General features: G+C 39.7%; 1 protein-coding gene across 2 annotated transcripts in view; it reads left to right on the forward strand.

The window, feature by feature from the left end:
- The first annotated feature begins 386 nt into the window (after positions 1 to 386).
- Positions 387 to 19,787, forward strand: part of CSGALNACT1 (chondroitin sulfate N-acetylgalactosaminyltransferase 1) — a 54,602-nt gene continuing 35,201 nt past the window's right edge. The window contains exons 1-2 of one of the 2 annotated variants that reach the window (XM_042871967.1): positions 387 to 515; positions 1,003 to 1,071. The gene's annotated coding sequence lies outside the window, so the exon portion shown is untranslated. The remainder of the gene's footprint in view (positions 516 to 1,002; positions 1,072 to 19,787) is intronic. The other variant, XM_042871965.1, reaches the window with a different exon arrangement.

A 19,787-nucleotide genomic window follows, 5' to 3' on the forward strand; every position in this document is an offset into this window, starting at 1 on the left:
TTAAGCTGGGCTGATGGTCGCTGCTTTAAATATGCCTGCATTTCCCCCAAGAACATGAAATTCTGATACGTGAGTGCAGGTATGTGTCTAATTAACTTCACTGTGCAGCAAAACCAGTTGAACAGCGTGTTTATAGAAACTGTCCTTAAGAGCGATTGCCTCTTGAAGGAGCATAACTCATATAAGAGGAGTGGGACTGTCTCCAGCCAGCCTGGGAGACGATGCTGAGAGCATATTGAAAAGCTGTCTTCAGCAGAAGCTTGCCAGTTTAACAACTCCGCTCACTGTTCCTATTGCACAGTGGGCTCTTTGACGCAACAGAAAGAGCTGCTTTTTTTTTTTTCCGTTTCCTCTTAAATCCGCCTGGCCAATTTAAACCTTGTGGATATTTCTTCCCCCTCGGGAAAAGCTTATGTGAGGATTTTCTTTTTTTAACAGTTCATTCCGTGAAACCATTTTTTAAAATTGTTTGCTGTTAGAAAATGTTGGAGCTGAACACAAGGCTTTCATTGCAGGTCAGTGAATGAACTCTTGACCAAAGCATTTAACGCTTGAGTGTAGCTTTAGGAAGCACTGTCCTTCTGGAGGAAAAAGCAAGTTAGCAAGGTTGTATCATTTGAGCCCCTGTGTGCTTACACCAGGAGTAGGAATCTTTTCAGGTCTTTCGTGGCTGAGTTCTGTGCAGATGAGTTTGCTGTCCTTACCCTGTAGACAAGTATTTGATTATTTTGCTGAAGATAGTAAGGTCACATCACAGTTATGTCTATATAGTTTAATTATTGATTCTCTACTCTTCAAAATGCAATAAACCTTACTGGCAGTTTCAAATATCAAGTTCTTTGCTCTTTTATTTTGAAAGGATTTTTTTTTTTTTTTTTTGGTGGTGGTGATTTTTTTTTTTTTTTGAACTTATTTTCAGCTTGCTTTACTGGGCAGCGTGCTGCCCCCTGAGCACGTGCTGTTTGCAGGGAAGATAGTTACTTATTTTGTATTTCTTCTTAGGTCGCTATCGAGAGAACTAGGAAAGGATGTAGACGTGGTGTTGATGTTTCTCTTCAGGCTGTGTCTGAGGTAAGACAATCCTCTTTCCCTATCTCTGAAATTAGAATATGAAGCAGAAGCAGTGTTTCTTTCACGTGTAGTTGCTAAATTTATCCGATTGCTCTTTATTTTCCTTGTTGATATAATATGAATATTTTTCACTGAATGGTTTATTGTCTGTGATGCTTACAACCCTGTATTATTTCATCAGTACCAATTATGTGTATGTCTGTGTTTTTTATTAGCTGGTGTACCCTAGATTAATGATGTATCGTTCTGGTAATTGCTTTGGTTTTCTCCTCTAATATTACCCCATTAAGTCTGTAAGTGAGTGGGTTTCTTTCCTTGGGCAGGCAATTGTTACACAAACTTCACTAAACTGAGTTAGAAATGATTTCCACCGTGAATCACTTTCCTTGTAAGCTGATGACTTTTATGGTAATGTTTAACTTAGGCAGAATTGTTTTCAAATCCGCAATGCACTATTGATGTATTCTTTTTTTTAACAGTACTTTAAAAAAATTAGGAAAGTATTGATTCCTGTCATGTTTTTTCCTTGTCTACTAAATGCTGCCTGTTATGGGAAGTTTATCACTCTACAATGTTAAATTGCTATTATAATCAGTTCAGCTGAAAGGTGTCACTGCATCATTGGCCATTTGCAGCAGCCCTGAAAATGCAATGTTGTATGGGATACTGCTGTTTGTGACTTCTAATTAGTGTCTGGAGAATTAGAAAATACTGCCACTTGTTTGTTTCTTTTCAAGCCATTTCAGATGTTGCCATTCAGGGAAGATTAATTCTTCTTCCTGTTCTGTAGGATGGGTACAATTGTTATGATTCATTGCATTTTAAATCAATTTGCTTGAATCTTTGTGGCATCTCTTAAAAGGGACAGCATTTTTTAAGGCAGACAATACTATACTGCAATTACAGGAAACTTTTTTCATTTAGAAAATCATTCTAAACTTTGGCTTTTCACATCTCTGAAACTTTGGTTGTTTGAATTCCAAATAGTGTTGGCTTCACTTTGGAGATCTGTTTCAGTGGTTTGTCAGGAGGCTTTTCACATAAGATGGGATACGGAATCATAAGGGGTGGAGTTATAGAGCTACAGTGACCTATTCTTAATCTTAAAATAATAACACTTCAAGCATTTATAATTTTCTCAACTGGATAAATTCATTCAAAGGTGGTGTCAAGACCCGTTGAAGTTCAACTTTATTCAGTCAGCATCACACCAGATATTAGCGTTTTCTGACATCTGTTTTTGGGAGTTAGAAATCCTGCCACAATGTGAACACATAATTTAGGTCTGGAACCCATTTGCCAGTATTATAAAGTTTATTTGCTGCAACTGAAGCTATTTCAAATTGACTTTGCCTTAAAAACTATAAAATGAAGCAATGCAGTAAAATGATGCTGTATTATAGAGTGCATTTTCTGAATCCTCCGTCAATGAATTAGATGGCATCTGGATTTTATCTGTATGTTTTGGGCATTGCTCTGCCAGAACAGATTTGTGGGGAAGAAGGAGACCTGATGTTGTCTTGTTGTGTTTCTTGAGATCTTTGAGGCAGGAGGACATGCTGTGGTATCTTACTGAATTGCATGCTTTTTGCTTACCACTAGGCACCAAAAGATATTTGTTCCTCCTGATGTGTGATGCCAGTGTTTGCCTAGACAGTGTAGCAGAGCTTGCAGCTTGGTGTATTTCCCCTTGCATGCCCTGTGCCATCGTCATCTGGCCACTTGTTTTATTATCCTAGTGACATGGTCTGTCACTTTCTCTTGCAGAAAGTGGAACTGTCTTTACTAGCAGAGTGGTCAGAGAGGAATATCATGCAAAGAGGTGAAGGGAAGTGGAGAAACACTCCATTCTGAGAATGTTACAGGTAGAGGTACATGAGACAGAGGGCTGTTGAAAGTAGCACAGAGCTACGTGTTGCTGTTTAGTTAGACTTGTTGAGCACGAACTAAACAGTTTAAGGACCAGTGAATAGATGGCAATGCATGTGTTGCACGTGTGGTAAGTTAGCTTCTCCTTTATCAGGGTGTAAATATTGATGAAGACTATCTTGTGTGCGTTTTAGACTGGTTGTGTGAATGCAGCCTCTGTGAGGGCCTCTCAGCACTGTTATAATATTACTAATAATGAGACATGTCTGAAGTCATGTCTTGGTCTGAAGAGAGGCCTTTGGCAGCATGCCATGCTGCTGGAGGGCCTGCCTGAACTCCAGTGGTTTTGCTTATTCATGCAATTGAGTGGGACCCTTTCATTGCATCTTGATTGCATTTAGGCTCAAGAATAAAGACTGAGATAAAAAAAAAATACCCTGAACGTTTCCACAGCCTCTGGGGAGCTTAAAGAACTCAGTGACAGTTATCAGCATCTGCTTCAAGAAATACCATGAGCCTATTTATCAAGCTGAAAAAAATTTTATTTGTTGTGTTGTGTGGTATCTCAGCTTCAAAAGAAGCATGAAAAGTTAGGGCTTTAGGAGCGGGTTTCCACTCTTACTGGTTCACTGAGTACTCATTTAAGCTACAGCTGTAGGTAGTAATTGCTGAGGGATTCGTTAGGAAATAGACACAACAACCAGGCACTGTGCTTGGAATTCTTAGTTGTGATATTCTTCATATGGATGCCTGCTGTGAATTTTCTAGCGACTGGTGGGTATGAGGAAAAAAAATCAATCATGAAGTTTTGCAGATTGCTCTTGCTTTTTTTCAGAACTTACTTTGGCCTTTGCTTTGAAGGGCCAGCAGTACAGTCACTTCAAACTGCATTCTAACTACATGGGATGGAGAAGAGGATTGTGAACTGTTTGCATCACCTTCGTAGATTGTCAAAGACAACTCAGGCCACATAGTTCCTTTCCTTTACTAGAATTTATGGAAGAAATGAATGGGCAGTTCTGGAAAATTATTGGTTTTATATCTCTATGTTCCTTATACTGAAAGAAATAAAAAGCAATAACTTCTTTTTTTTTTTTTTTTTTTTTTTTTTTTCAGTCACTAGCTCAGTTTCTTCATCTTAAAACAGTTGTTTGGATTCTATTTTCTGGTTCATCATTGATGGGTTTATGTATTTAAGCTTGACTGTATGCTAACTTGGTTCCATGCCAAGCCATGAAAGCCAGTGAGATGAATGTTCATGAGAGCACTGTACATCATTAGCATTGTACATTGTACAAGCAGCATTAAACATGGCACAGATCTTTGACTTGAGTTAAACTCTGAGGTTTTCTGCAGAACCACAGAAGGTATCTGGCCATTCAGCCGCTTAATTGATGGCTTGCTTCCTGCTCAAAAGAAGGCCTTACGGAGGTGGAGGTAGGAAAGTAGTAGGAACAGCTGGACTGCATGGAAAAACTTGAGCATCCAAGTAAGCTGCTTTATACTAGTGACCTCCATCAGCTAGGCAAGAAGATAAGGTGTGGGGGGGAATCAGTAGGAAAAGGTTTTCATCTTTGTTAGCAAGTAGATAGGGAGAACTTTGATTTCCAAGTGTGTACCTGGGCTTCCTTTGTTTAGGTGAGTAGTTGTAGTCTTCACATTGACTTGATAACAGGTAGATATAAACCAGCTATTTGGGTGTGGGCATCACCCTGCTATTCATAAATAAAAGAATAGCCGAGGGCTGACAAGAAATGTTATGGAAGAGAAATCCTGAGGAGAGAAGAAAGCAGTTTTTTCCTTTTTCCTCTCCACTGTGTGACTGAAAGTGGTCCTGTGAATTACTGGCAAGATGATGTGGAACAATATGCACTCCAGCAACCTTGGAACAGTATGCGAAGACTCCTGGGAACTGTTTCTACTGGAAAAGGTTGAGGCAGCAATTGGCTTCTGGCTTGGTATTTCTGAGAAGTTTTTTTTTTTTTAGTTTTTTTTTTTAGTTTTTTTTTTTTTTTTTAAATTAAAGCTATAAATAGTTGTCAGTTCTTCAACTGAATAATCCTGTTCTCTTTTTCTCCAGGGTGAGAAACTGAATCTAGATTTCCAAAGCCAAAAGCCTGCCTCCAATATCGGTGTTAATCATCTGTCTGTAACGTTGCTCAGGTTTTGAGGGAATGCTCTTACGGTTTTGTTGTATGTAGTGGGATGACTTAACAGGGCCTGTGCAGAAGGCCACTGGATTCTGATTAAATACAGTAAGGGCTCCTGACCACATGCACTAATGCAGGTGTCTTCAGTGGCTTTTGCATTACTCAGCCCAGCCCTAGCTCTGGTGGTTGCTGGTTTGTGTTTCACTCTCATAGTTTGCTGAGATGCAAATGGTGAAAGGTAAGGTACTGCATCTCCTATACTGCCATTTCTTGCTACAGACTGCTGCTGTCACTATATCTGGGACTATGTGATATGGAGTGTTCAGTCCTGAAGGTGTTAATTTTTTTTTTTTTTTAAATCCTTACTTAACTCACAGCATGTGTGTTTCTCTGTGAACCTATATTGGAAAAGATAGCTGTGGTAGTGCTGGCCGTGGTGATCATAACTGAAGTAGCATTACGTGTGCCAGAAATCAATGCTAATCAATCAGTGTTGGAATAAAGGATGCATTGTTAGTGCGTTTTGAAGGATGCATTGTTAGTGCTTTTGTTCTGACTTGTTATTATTGCAGTTACGCAGTCCCTGCTAGGGCTGTTAGGTTTTAACTCATCTAGTTCAGACAGTGTCATCCTTCTCTCAGAACATGGCTTTCTGTACTTGGGATCTTTGCCTTTCTTTATCCTACAACTAGCGTATTCATTAATATTTACAGTGAACATACAGGTACTGACATCCTTCACAGTGGGAAGCTTTGAGCTGTATGGATTTGGAAAAGAGAGGTTTTACTCTGGCATGTGAAACAGTCTTTCCTGTGTGTGCTTTTAATGTAGAACCTGTACATAAGAAAAGCACTGCTTTTCAGTTAGATTAGCCTGAAAATAGAAGTAACGGTTTTGAAGCACACTTTTTACAGGGAACTTTTTTTCTGTGAGAAAGCGAAGCCTCTCGAGCTCAGGCAAGAGATTTTGAATTAACTTTGGAAAGCATGTAGAAAGCTATTGGCAAGATACACAGCAGTGTGTACTGTGGAACACATTGCCTGCCCCTTTCTCTCATCAGTTTGCTATTAAAGGAATTCTAAGAGGAATATATAAAAAATGAGAATATTGACTCAAGTCATAGCAAACTGAAATGTAGTGAAATATTTTAGGTTGCATTAGTTATCAAAGTGGTGGTTACTAGCTCAGAAACTGATGTAGAGACAAGGGACAGAAAACAGCCTAAAGAATGGGTCACTTATCTTCCAGTTCACAGAACAGTGTAAGGCGAGTCCTGAGAAAATGCGCTGATGGGATCCTGAAGTTTTCTCATGCTTAAATGAGCCAAATATTTAGATTTATGAACGAATTAATAAGCAATTCCACAAATATCCCAGCTTTCTGTGAGATTTGTTCAGGAAATGAAAAGCACTTATGTAATGTTGAAGGAATGAAAGGAAAACCTCACGGCATTAGAAAAGGGGAAATAATGCTTCACTCTGTAATGCTCAGGAACTAACTTCACCAAGAAACTGGTTTGTTACAGATGTCAAGTGCATGAAAAAGTGTGTTGTGAGAGCACATCTTAGCATCTCTTTAAGTATTATAAGGAGTCAGCAGCCCTGTTTTTTTTTTTTTTTTTTTTTTTTAGATGTGTGCACTTGTCCAAGTATGATTTTAACTTTTTCTCCCTTGATTCCAGATGTGCCTTTTGCCATATCTGCCAGGTAGAAGAAGCTGAAGAAGGGCACCGTAATAAGTTGTTTGTCAGCAATTCTAAGGATTGGTGCATGTGCCAGGAACTGTAGGAGATGCCATAATGTGCCTTTTGCAGGAAATATGGGGGAGGTAGGTGTACTAAAAGCACCTCTTCCACAGAGGTGGTGGTTTTTCTTGGTTAGCACAGGTTGGCAGGTGAGGTGTGCCCAAGGAAAATGTGGGTTTCTTTTGGTTAGGGATCTAAGGGTACGTAAGAGATTTCTCTAGTAGTTGTAGGACTTTGATTTTTCTTACCCTCTCCATATTTTGTATGCCTGGGATGGTGGAAATAGGCTCATCTGGTAGTAAGACTTAATTTTTTTTCTAAGATTCTTGTCTGTTTCTTCTATTCTGATTAGAATATTTTTGTCTGTGAAGTACTGGAAAGTCGGCAGCTTCAAACTCTGGGTCAAAGGAACTTTACTGTCCATTCCTGAAGAAATGTGTAAACCTGTTAAACATAGACAGCAAAAGACACACAAAATTGTGAAGTCAAGTTAGGAATAAGAATCTGGCAAATTCCATTTCACTTTTTCCCTAGGATGGCAGCCTTTCAAGGGCTTTTTCTACAGGCTTCTGTATCACTGTTGTAACCCTCTGCCATTTTGGTGAAGTCATCTCTATTGGATTCTTAACTCCTATCACTGATACGAAGTATTTTTCACTTATTTACTGCAACAATATGATCTGACTTGCAGACCGGTCAAGCCTAAGTACTTTGTGAACCCTTTCTCCTCTGTGTTGGCCTAGGACTCTGTTGCTACTCTGTGTAGCTACACAGGCAGGCTATTCAATGTCTTTTCCATTCCAAGAGTACTTTAATCACTTGAATCCCTTTCTCTATATATTTTTTTTTTTTCAGAGATCTAAGCTGTGTGTGCCAGCCAGTCTACAGCAGTCTAGGATCTTTCTTAAAAATGCCATTTTGTTCTTCTGCAGCTTGCAGAGTGGCTGGTGGTACTGTTTTGTTGTCTTTTCTAGTATGTGATTCTAAAGTGATCACTTAAATCTGGAAAAGAGGAGAAATGAGTTATGGGACTGTATTTACATACAAAGTTATGGAGTTGTAGAGCTGGTGGCTATGGTTTTCGTGCTGGTGGAATTGTATCCTATCAGCTGAGCATCAAGCCTGCCAGGAGGGCCACTGCAAATATTCCTCCTCAGTAAGACTTCCCTGCTCTTTCCTGTCCATTCTGTTTTCACCTTTCTTCTGTCTCGATTAAAAACCCTGTGAATTTGAACTATTGGAGCCACTCTGTGACGGTAAGTCCTGTCACCAGAGTCTGTGCCACCACTGAAGTAGTTTGACAAAAATTGTCCTACTCATGAAGAAATGCTTGTCATTGGAATCTGTTGGGCAAGTAGCTTGAGAAAAGCTTTCGTGTTGGTACAGGACTCTTTAATTTCTTTTCTTGCTGCAGATCTTGGCAACTCTGGTGTTGGTGCTTTTTCCACCCTCCATGTCTGGAATAAGTAGACTTTTTATTAGAAAAAGTTGAAGTGATGATAGTTTTGTCAGTAGGGAAGGAAAATAAACTACCTTGTAGAGGTTTCCAATATTTCACATTGAGATTTTGGAGAAATATTGTACAACATTTTAATAATGATATCAACATGCACACCACTGGAGTCTGATTTGATTGTCAAGTTCCACATGTCTTTAAGCTCAGTGTCTAGCTGAAGTTACGTGACTGGATTCCCGTTATTGTCTGTGAAGAGGAAGAAGCCGTGGTGATTTTATCTTGAGTATGTGTGCACTTGGCTGTACTGTTTCAACACGTAATTACAGTGGGTGTCGTCATTATTGATTTTGCTACAGTTGGGAATGTAAAGAAGCAAACAGTGTTGTTTTCCAGGCCTGCTCACAGACACTTTTGCTGTGGAAGAGAGGCTGGAACCTGCACATAGTAACCCAGAAAGTACAGGAGTGTTTTGGAAAGTCTCTGGCATGCTCTGCTTTAGTTACCTCAGTGCAGTGAGTGAGCTTTAGCTCTTTTTTAAGACATTCTTTTGCATTTAAGCTTGTAGAGCTTGTTTCAAGAGCAAGCTTATTTCCCAACAATAGGGCTCTAGTGTGATTTTTGGCTCTTGTTGTTCAGAGCACATTTACGGCATTATTTCTGTCACATGGGGCAGTTTCCTTTGTGCTATACCTGGTTTTTTTTTCTGGTTAAGTGTTTGTTTTCCTCAGCTCTGTTTTTGTGTTATTACCCTACCCACCCATCTTGTTGGTGATCCAGATTAAAGTGAACTGTGTATTTGGTGCCTTTAAGAGTGCTTTTCAGTTTAGAGGGGAAGGATTTCTAATTTGTGGTGGTGCTGCAGATCAGAAAGCAGCTAAGACATGGGTACTTACCAGTAGAGAAAGTGTGCTGTAATTATTAGTGGGAAAGCTAGCTGATGTTTCTTATGTGGTACCTAAGTTGAAGCTAAGGTAGGCCTGCATTTGAATCCACATACTCTACAGTTAGAAGTTGGATGTTAGCCACTCTTCTGAACTAGAACTGTTGTGAAGCTGCTTTTGCTTTCATGTAGCACAAGTCCCAAGATAGCTGACTTAAAATGAAGTATGTTGTTCATTTGATACAAGTGATAACACAAGTGGAAAGCTTCAGTCTTTTCCAGTGCAAAATTATTCTAAGTTCAGGCTGAGTTGGTTTGTGACTTCATGTGTGCAAGGTGAGTGTCTCAGTCTCTGACTGAAAGCTGCCTGTAACCACATCCATGAGAAAGAAAGCATTGTATCAAGGAAAGCTGCTGCCTCATTCAAATGAACAAAGGTATAGTCAACAAGTTTGAGAACTGTCTTGTTTCAGAGTGTCCCCACTGCTGCTTTCTGTCAGTGACAGTGTCTGGTAGCCTTTCTCACTTCTTTTAGTTGTCCCTTTTGGCTATTTCAGGGTCTCCTGTTGGCAGTAGGATTTAGACTGCATTGTGGTTAAAGACTGTGTTCTCTTTTGCACTATCTGCCATTTGGTGTCATGACTGTAGCAAGATTGCTTCTACGTATGGAGGCTTGCATATCCTGAATTTTTGCCCTGGCTGTGAAGATGTACAAATAAAAGACTCTTTCTTCTTGTGATTCTTCTCCTTATGTTTGGTTTCATGTTGAGGAGCAGCATTCAACCTGTGGTCTGTGGCTTCCTAGAATATGTGGTCTACAACAGAAGCAGAGTGTAGAAGGTGACTAAAATATAAATTCAGCAGTAGGCTTTGTGTGTTTCTTGATTTTTTTTTTTTTTTTTTTTTTTTGTTGCTTGTGAATGCTTACTATGGTTTGAAAATAAAAGCACATCCAAGCCTGCTGTTTTTCTGCTGGGATGTGCCTGTAAATACTATTGTCAGTATTGCACTTTGTTCTTATTTCTTGAGAAGTCCTGCTTGATGCTCAGAACTGTCAATTTACACTGAAATCTGATTTTTCTGATAGATTCCAGCGATGGAAGCTTGACTCCTGCTGACACAGAATAGGCAACAGTTCTCTGCTGGCATCTCTTCTGCCTTTTTGGTGCTCCGTAGTCTGTGTCCTCATAAGTGCTTCCAGGACACAAGCTTTCCTGCTGAACGTCTGTCAGCCCAGGTTTTCACAAAATTGATTGCCTCCCTCTTAGATTGGCCTAAATCATGATGTACATATGCTAATTTTAGTCTTTCCTGCAACACTCCAGCATGTGAGGCCTTGACAGCCTGTACTTCATGTCTCTTTCCAGGATTCACTTGATATCTGTTTTTTCAGTCTTGATGTTAGATTAACAGTTTACGTAACTGTACTGTGAGGCTAATTTCTTCATCGGGAGTAATTTAAGACATGCAGAGTGACATTCAATTTTCAGCAGTGTTGTCAATGGTGAAGAAGTTTGCTTCATCTTGATAAATATTGTAACTTATGTTACCATCGTAATTTATGCAGGATAGACTGGAAGGTTTCTGAAAGATGGAAAAAAAATGATTCTGTTGAAGTGTTGTTGATGGTTCTTAGCAAACCGGTGCAGGTATGTGTCAGAGACCTGGACTTCTCCACACTCTGGAGTGAAGCTGATACAAGCAAGTGATGCTGATAACCCGTAAGGTACTTCTCGGTATATGGAAATGAATCTTGGGTTCACGGTTTTTGGGAAGGTTCTTGCCCCTTGACATTTTGAAAGTGCTTTTTGGAATCTGGATTGCAACTTGAACTTGGCTTTAGGTCACAGAGGATGTGCAAATCCAAGGAAGAGAACTTCTCAAGAAAGGAATCTTCCAAATGGCTTGTGGTATGCATATATAGGTCATGTTTTGACCTTAAATTTCAGATTATGTTCTGCTTACCATGGCAATGGCAACATAAGGACCGAAAAGCTGGCAGGAGATGAACAATGATATGGTTGATTCAACTGCATCATGTGACAGATGGGGAAGAGTCTCTGAAATGCAGATCTATGTGTCTGGGAGGGAGACAGCATGATCAGAGGTATGCATGGAGATAGAAAAAGCGGGGCAGTAATGTCTGCTGAAGTCCGGTAGGGCTAAGGTTTTTAAGTAGAAGCTTGTAGGGATGCATCTTTTCTGACTCCTGTTCTCTTGTGCCTTTTTTTTTTCTCCCACTACTTATGAAGTTTCTGTGAACAAATAAAACATGTTCCCTCTTTGGTGTAGCTTGGCTGAATCACTCAATTTCGTAACAGTCACAAGTGCTCGGAATGCTTGTAGCTGGATGCAGGCCCCCTGGGCCTTGCTGAGGGAAATACACCCAACAGAAAGTGCTTCTTAATCCAGTAGCATGGGAAGCTGGGGTTCCCTTTGTTCCCAAGGTTGCATAAGGAAAAAAGGTCATTTGAATTAAGGCTTATGTCCACTCCTTGCTCTTTTGTGAGTAGGGGTGTGGTTCTTGTCTGGGGGTTGTTTCTACACTAAGGCTCTCTTGATGCTCTCTGCAAAGTCGTGGGTCTGAACACGTGCGTTTTTCTTCTAACATATTTCAGAATCCAAACCAGCTGCTGCAGCTCCTTCCCTTCTGCAAAGCCTCTTCAAGCCACACTATGATTTTGTGGCTCTTTGTAGATAGTAACTTACAGCTGCTTTATTCACGTTGGAGTGTTTTTGTTTTAGAAAATATTGGGGTAACACGACTCTAAGTGGCTTCTGCGAATGCTCTCTTATCTCCTTGTGTGCTCTTCACTCAAAGAGAGCAAAGAGAAAGGAGAGAAGAAAGTGGGTCTCCAGCTCAGATGCTGTGGACTGCCCGAACTATGGTTTAAGGCAGTCCCTTCCAGCTTCTAAAATGCAAGCTTGTCATTTGAACACATGCTCTATATGTTTGTAAGCGTGCAGCTTGTTTGTGTGCATGTAGTCTGAGTGCTCAGCACCCAAAAATCAGAACCTGGTACATTAGGAAATCTAGACTGCTGCTTTATTTACTTTGAGTATAAGTGTTGGCAAGCAGTACGTTTCGTCACTTGTAGATACAGTGTTTGTAATTTGATTGCTGAGTTCAAATGGCATGTTTGGTAATGAATTTACAGATTTTTCTGTTCCTTACTGAATATGTGCAGGTACTGTAGAGACACAAAGCAAGTTTGTGCTTTTAGAAACTGCTTTCAAAGTTTTTGCTACAGTGTATGCACTGAGCAAGACAGGGATTTGACATTGAGATTGAATAGACTAAGTATGGAGGAAAGAATGGTTATTGTGACTTTCAGTAAAGTTTGTGCATAGGTTGGTCTCTATAGTGATTCCTGCCTGTGGCATCAGTGCCAGAAAAACAGGTGGATATTCAGCATTTAATACTTTCCTAAATCTTGGACAGAATCTTAATTTCCTTTTCTTTTAAAATGATTCAAGTATCTCCACAGTAAGTCATTATTGAACTAAATAGAAATTTGATGTTCCCGTTTAGATCATGTAGGTGCTCCTCTTCTTTTCTTCCAAGAGAACTGGGGAATAAGACAAATCCCTTGTTGTCCTTGAAGAGATTGCTATCATTCCAGAATAAATGGAAAGCTTATAGAGAAAGGGGGTATTTACAGGATAAAAGTAGCAAAGAGGAGCTAAATACATCCAGCTGTAAGGCTCTGAAAATAGCGTTGGATCTGCTGAGACTTCAGAATGCACCTATGAGGCATGAAATCAGAGGTGTGAAAAAGTTTGCTTTGCACTGCCACAGCTTTGTCTAAATTCTTTCTCACTCAGTTTGTCTGGAGTTACTGAAATAATCTGTGTAGCTTCCTCATTTTATCTGATGTGTGTTCATATGTCATAGTGAGTGTATTCTTAATGCTGCTTATACTTCTTTGTAAAGGGAAGTGCTTTGCCCAGCATGTTTTCTCAGTCACAAGAGCGCTGTGCCGTGATGGGTTGCTGTTACACTAGAGCAAGTCCTGTTTGTTGCTGTACTAGAAGTGAAATGTTTGTTTCAGTACCTTGGCCTATTCCTTGGGGAGCCATGCTTTTTTCCAAGGGAAAAAATTTCCAGTGACCAGTGCTTCCTTGGGTGCTTGTCTTTTTTTTTTTTTTTTTTTTTATATAATATGCTTTCATATCTCTTCATAACGAACTGTAAATGCTAGTTGTGCTTTCACTGTCTGCCTTCTCCTTTGTTTCAGGTAGCTGACTCTGCGGTGTTTTGGTTTTAAGATAAGCATCATCTAATTACATCTTTGCTGTGCAGCTGGAAAAAGGGTCTGGCTTGTCATAGGCTGCTCTCCTTGAGAAAGAATTCTCAGTTTTCCCAGTGATGCGGTGTTGCCCAGCTGACACTGATCTGGTGTTTATAGTCCCAGAAAATGGAGAAGCTGGAGTCTTCACAGTTAGGCAGTTTTGGTGTAGGAAGTTCTTAGCTGAACAAGGCAAGCTGTCTTCCACAGGTATAGTAGAAACACTTTCTGGGTTTTTTTGTGGTTTTTTTTTTTTTTTTTTTTTTTTTGTGAGACTTGGTGACTGACTTCGATGAAGCCTTAGAACCAGCCTATAATGAATGTAACTTGTGTTCTGTGGCATAGTTCCAAACTACATCTGATTTGGGATGAGGCAGAGCTGTGTTTAGCCACTGCTAATGAACACATGAGTGGTAGAACTTAGTTTGCATCTTTGCAGATAATGAAGTGTGCTTCAAAGAAATGCTGCATTGCATAGGTAGAGTGTGTTCTTAGGAACCACTTGTTTTGAATTACTCTGGAAAGAGAGGTTGCTTAAAAGCAAGTCTTACTACCTATTACAGTAAGTTACTTTTATTTTTGCCTCTCTTTGGCTGGATATAAAGGATCCATACCAAGCGGGACTGTGTTGAGTAGTTGAAGCAGCTTTTTGCCTGTTGCTCTTGTCTACAAATCCTCTCTTCCTTCTGTTAATGAGTGTAGAAGGGCCCATCTTGTAATCGCAGCTGAGGTTTTCTTTTTTCAACTGCAGACGTACTCCTTAAAACTTCAGTTTCCTACATAAAGATAGGTTTGTACAGAAAAGGAGTGAATATCATGGAGCATCTGGAAATCAGGGAGAGTGCTGGATTGGATAGAGCCTCCACATAGAAAAGGTGCATGCATCAAAGTATTATTCCTCAGGGAATAAGCTTAAAAGAAGAAAGCGAAGAATGATGCTGATGAGTTCCTGACATAGGTGCTTGCCTCATGTCTGCTCGTCAGATTCCTTTCGTCTGCCCTGTCTGCCAGATTCATGTGAAATTTTGTCTGCCAACAGCTGAGGAACCTTTGTTTAGCTGCAGTATGTGCATGTTATTTCACTTCAGGCTGCTAGCTGTGAAGTCTCTGAAATTCCAGAGGAATCCTAATTTGAAAACACAGGTTTTTTTCATCCTCTTTTTTTTTTTTTTTTTCTAGGTTGGAGTCAAAGTACTGTAGCTGAGGTTTCAGGACTAATTCCTGTAATTAGAATGTAGTCTCAGTACAGGCCGGGACTGTTTTGCTAGGGTCTTTGAATGGACCTGTACATCTGTTATGAAAGCTAAGCTGTGGGCCTTTATCTGTCTGGTATTTCAGGCACTGATGTTGCAGTAAGTTCATTGGAGACCAACTGGACCTGACTTGCACTCTACAGAGTGCAAAACAGTGAGAAACATTGAGATGTTTTGGAGAGATGTACCATTAAGAGATGTAAAATGGGTAGAAGAATACTTGGAGATTGCTAAGGACAACTTTCCTAGCTTTCTCTCCTGCCCGGGAGCCAGGCTTGTCTGAGGGAACACAGGGACACCCCATTTGGAGCAGTTAGTTCTGTTGTCACTGATGATGGCAATATTTGCTACTCCAAGTTGGGATGAGATGGCTTTATTTAACCATCTGTTTGTGATAGATTCTCACCATTTTTTTCTTTTATCCACAGATTATTTTATGTCCATATGCCACATTTTGCTGCTGTAACAACTTCTCAGAGGATTGCTATTTTTAGACCTGGAGTTTTCAGTTAGCTCGCAGCACGTTAACTCAGACTGGTGCCTGGTTCTTCTTGCATTTCTTGCATTTAGAGTCAATCATATGTTCTGAGGTAGAAGATCTGGGATGAAGCAGAAACAGGTGTATAAATCAAGGGAGGGTTTAAGAACATCTGCATTCTTCCCCCTCTTTTTTTTTTCCCTGCTTTTATTCATGTTTCAGTGTGAATGGGTAGTTTTCTGATCACCTCTTGTACTACATTTATTGGCTGTTTCATAAAGACAGCTCTTGTACTTCTAGATCCAGGCCCTGGGCAGAACTTGCCTGCTATTACTTCAGAGCCCAAAAGCAGTAAGAGTTTGAGTGCTGTCCATAGGCATCTGTCTGCAGGAACCTGATTCCTCATCTGTAGATGGAGTCAAGGGAGTCAACCCAATAGGCAACGTAGGTGCTAATTAGCTAATGGGAGAAGTTCTTTCACCATGTATGTCTTTGCTTACAGTAAGGAAGTTCTCCCAGTGATTGTATTCTTCCCCCACTAGAGTTATCTGTAAGGCAATAATCGCCTTTGAACTTCGCATTTACTTTTGAGGGCGTATGCCTTTCTGTATCCTTTTGACTGCAACTTAGTAGAAAGCAGTTGAAGAAGAACCAGTTGAGCAAGAAGAGCAGCTGTTAGAAAAGGTTGTCTTCTGAAAGCTTTATCACAAAGGTTTTAAGCAGTCAGTAGTAATGTGCGGTTGCTCTTAAAAGGAAGGAGACAGAAGGCTACCAACTTTGAAGGAGTGGGTGGTAATGAGGATTTGAACATCAATTAAAACAGTTAAAAATCCAGAGGAGAAATTAAGGAATGCAACATTATTCTAATAGTGTAATACAACATTATCCTTGGAATGGGTTATCAAAATGACAAAAGGTTAAAAATAACTCCTCTGTAGTAGGGAAATTTTTTCTGCTTTTCAAAGCATGTGGTATTATCTGAGTGAAGCAATACAGACTGTTACAACGATGGCTAATCTGCTTTGCCAAGTGGCTGCACTTTAGATTTTTTTTTTTTAAAAAACACAGGGAATTCCCTCAACACCTTCAATTTTGATGATGAATTGATTGTTTTGTTTTCAATGCAAATTCAAACTGAACTGGTTTTCAAGGAGAGCTAAACGGCTACGGTCTCCTGTGCACACTTCTGTTGTGTGCTTAAGAATCATTTGAGGTGTGGTTAAATCAGGTATGAGTAGCCTATTTTAGAATCATAAAATCCTTAGAGTTAAAAGGGCCCTCTGAAGGCCATCTAGTCTGATTCCCCTGCAATGAGTGGGGACGTCTCATTAGATCAGGTTGTCTGGGGCCTTATCCAGTCTCACCTTGAAAGTCTCCAGGGATGGGGCATCAGCCACATCACTAAGCAACCTCTTACAGTGCCTCACCACTTTCACTGTAAAAGATAGTGTTAGTTTTTTTCAACAATTAAATTAATAGGAATAATCAGTTATTAGATTAAGGTCTTGAAGCCTGTAGACCTGTGGTCCAGAACGTGTTATGCAATTAGAGAAAACCCTTAGCAGGAGTGGATGGAACAGAACGTACTCTTAAGAGACTACAGAACACAGCCACATGTCATTTTTCACGGATTAGAAAACTGGCAGACAAGAGGATACTGGCGTGGGGGTGGGGATATCTTTCTCTGACTTAAACAGCCTTCTTGAAATTGGCATGATTTTAGATTCTACAGAAAACTGTTCTAAAAGGAGGAGAAGAGAGAAATCTGTAATGACATAGCAGCAATTCCTGCTTTTATTTCATTAGCTCACATAACTGTGCCAGCACATGCTCAAGCCAATCTTTTTTTATTTTTTTAAAGGTATCGTTTGCAGGCAGGTTTCCGTATGAACAGAAACAAAGACTCAATAGCAAGAAGCTTCATCTCCTAAGGAAATCTTTCTTAAAATATTCTGGTAGGTTATGAAAATCGTGTGTTTTCTAGTTTTCTGAAAAGCTTTGTAAATGTATATTATTTCAGGAAACTATTTACTTTAATGATATTATGCTGTATAAGGAAAAAAAGTTGAGTTTGCATCAAGTTTCAGGCATGAATTGTTAAATTAAACTGAGCGAGATAACTCTGTGATAAAGTGAGGAAAAAAGTGTTATCCTCTAAGTTCATATTGCATGTGTTATTTCATAAGTTTGCCTAAAATGTGCTTTGCTTCTAATTGGAGTGTGAAGCTGTTGTTGTGAAGAGCTATGCTCTGTGGAACCACTCAGGAAATGCTGACCTGACTGTGGGTTGCACTTCTCTTGTGTAACAAAAGATGGAAAAAAAAACCTGGCTTTTACTGGCACGGGAAACTGGCTTTAGTTTTGTCATCAATCAGCTCTAGGTTAAGGAACCAGGATGCCTCTTGAATAAACTCTTAGAACTTAACACTTCTCTAGCTGGAGGGCTGATTTTTCAAGAGCTATTGACAGGTCTGGAATAACTGCAATTACATTCGCTGTCGAAAAATACGTTTTCAGTGCCAGAAAGTAGAAGATTTCAATGAGGGAACTGCAGTCTCTTGATGACTGGTAACAACCTAAATCATCATTGTGGCTGTTAATAAGTAGATCAGTCTACTTGTTTGAATTGCAGTGATCTATAAAGAACTTGGAAGCTTAGTTCCTATTTTTGCTATGATTTGAGATTAAGAGATGAAATCTTAGAAACTGAATTAGCTGGGCGTGTATCCATTAGCACTTGGAATGCTTAACGGAGTGAGAAATGTGATGTAATTTTTCAGAAAATGAGAGATGTAGTCTTACAGACATTTGACCGAAACTGATGGGCTTTGTGGGCCTGTGTACATTCTTGCACACAAAACCTGATGTGAAGTGGAAGTTGGAACAGCTATTTGTTAAATTAAAGCAAAGTAAACCATCTAACCTATTGGAATATTTTATTGCTAAGTAAGTTAATGTAAAAATTTCTTGCTCACATAGGTAATAGAATATTAAAGGTAGAAAGCCTTCCTTTTTTTTTTTTTTTTTTTTTTTGTTACTTGCCATTGTTACTGTACTTTATTACTTAACAGTTCTTCTCAATGCAGTGGACCTGTATTGTTGCACTTCGCAGCTCCAGCTGAGAAGCTGGTATGATTGCATCTGAATGTCAGAGTGTTTATATACAGAGTGCTGACAAAACAAATATAGCTCAGTCTTGTTAGTCTGCCTTTTTCTGGACCCACGTTAGTCACACAAGCTCATACATTTTTATCTGTGGGTAAAATAACTCGTGCTTAGTTAGAAGCACGCAAAATCCTTCACTGATTCTTTTTCCTTTTTTTTTTTTTTTTTTTTTACCTCCATCACACATCATGCACGTGTACAGAACTCCAGATTTTGTCAGATGTCTGGCTGTGGCGGTACTGTGTGATGTACATCTGGCAGAATCCCTTGGGCTCCTTTCCTAAAGTGACGTTAGTATGTGGATTATACAAATACTTGAAGTAATAAAATCACTTGGCATATGGAAGAAATAGGTCTTAACCTGCAAACATTCATGGTGTACGTATAGGTGCATAAACATACATGGTGTGTATACATAGCTATAGGTCCATTCATTTTAACAGGCCCTTCTGTTGCTGACCTGAGCTACTTTTGTAGTCTGTGGTCATCCGTGTTCTTACAAGAAGCTACTCTTCATCCCTGTGGTAGCATTCAGTTTTCTTTTGCCTGTGTACGTTATTGAGTGCATGTATGTAAACACTGTAGAGTAAAGGAACAGCATTTCTTTATGCCCAGGCTTATGTGGATAAGAAAACCTCCTCTGTTGCTTGTTCTAATGAGGAAATATATATTTTTCGTATGTGTCTTATTATGCTGACTCTGAGCTACCTCAGAAGTTGTTACAGTTTAGTGTGGTGTTTAAACTGTGTTTAGTTTTTTCTGGAAATCGTCTATACAGAGCAGCTGCTGAATTAGACATTGTAGTAAAGTAGGACAGTAACTCCTAGCAGTTAGCTGGCTGCAGACTGTCCTTCTTCTATTAGCTGATTTCCTGCAGTTATGGAAAGTTACTGATTTACCTTGATAAGAGGGAAGCAATGAAACTAGCGGCATGGGGGGTCCGGAGTGCTGACAAACAGAGAATTGATAATTCTATTACTGTTGGTGTTTTTGAGGGTTTCTTGGTTCAAGACTGCATGTAATAGTTATAGGAACTGCTTTGCGAGATAATCAGGTTGTAACTATTCATTATAGACTATATACATAGACTATATACTTTATAGGATGTATTTCGTAGTGTCATTAAGGATGGAAAAGATGACTTAGATCTTCTAGTCCAACCATCAACCTTTCACCACCATAGCCACTAAACGATGTCACTCAGTACCACATCTACATGTTTCTTGAATGTCTCCGGAGGACAGTGACTCCACCTCCCTGGGCAGAGTGTTCCAATGCCTCACGACACTTTCTGACAGGAATTTTTTCCTAATATCCAACCTGAATCTCCCTTGGTGCATCTTGAGGCCATTCCCTCTAGTTCTATTACTAGTTACATGAGAGAAGAGGCTGACCCCACCTCAATAGAAGCTTCTGTCGGGAAGTTGTAGAG

The sequence above is a fragment of the Lagopus leucura genome, unplaced genomic scaffold (assembly GCF_019238085.1).
Source record: "Lagopus leucura isolate 7727_CA_CO unplaced genomic scaffold, USGS_WTPT01 Super-Scaffold_100004, whole genome shotgun sequence".
Lineage (NCBI taxonomy): Eukaryota > Metazoa > Chordata > Aves > Galliformes > Phasianidae > Lagopus > Lagopus leucura.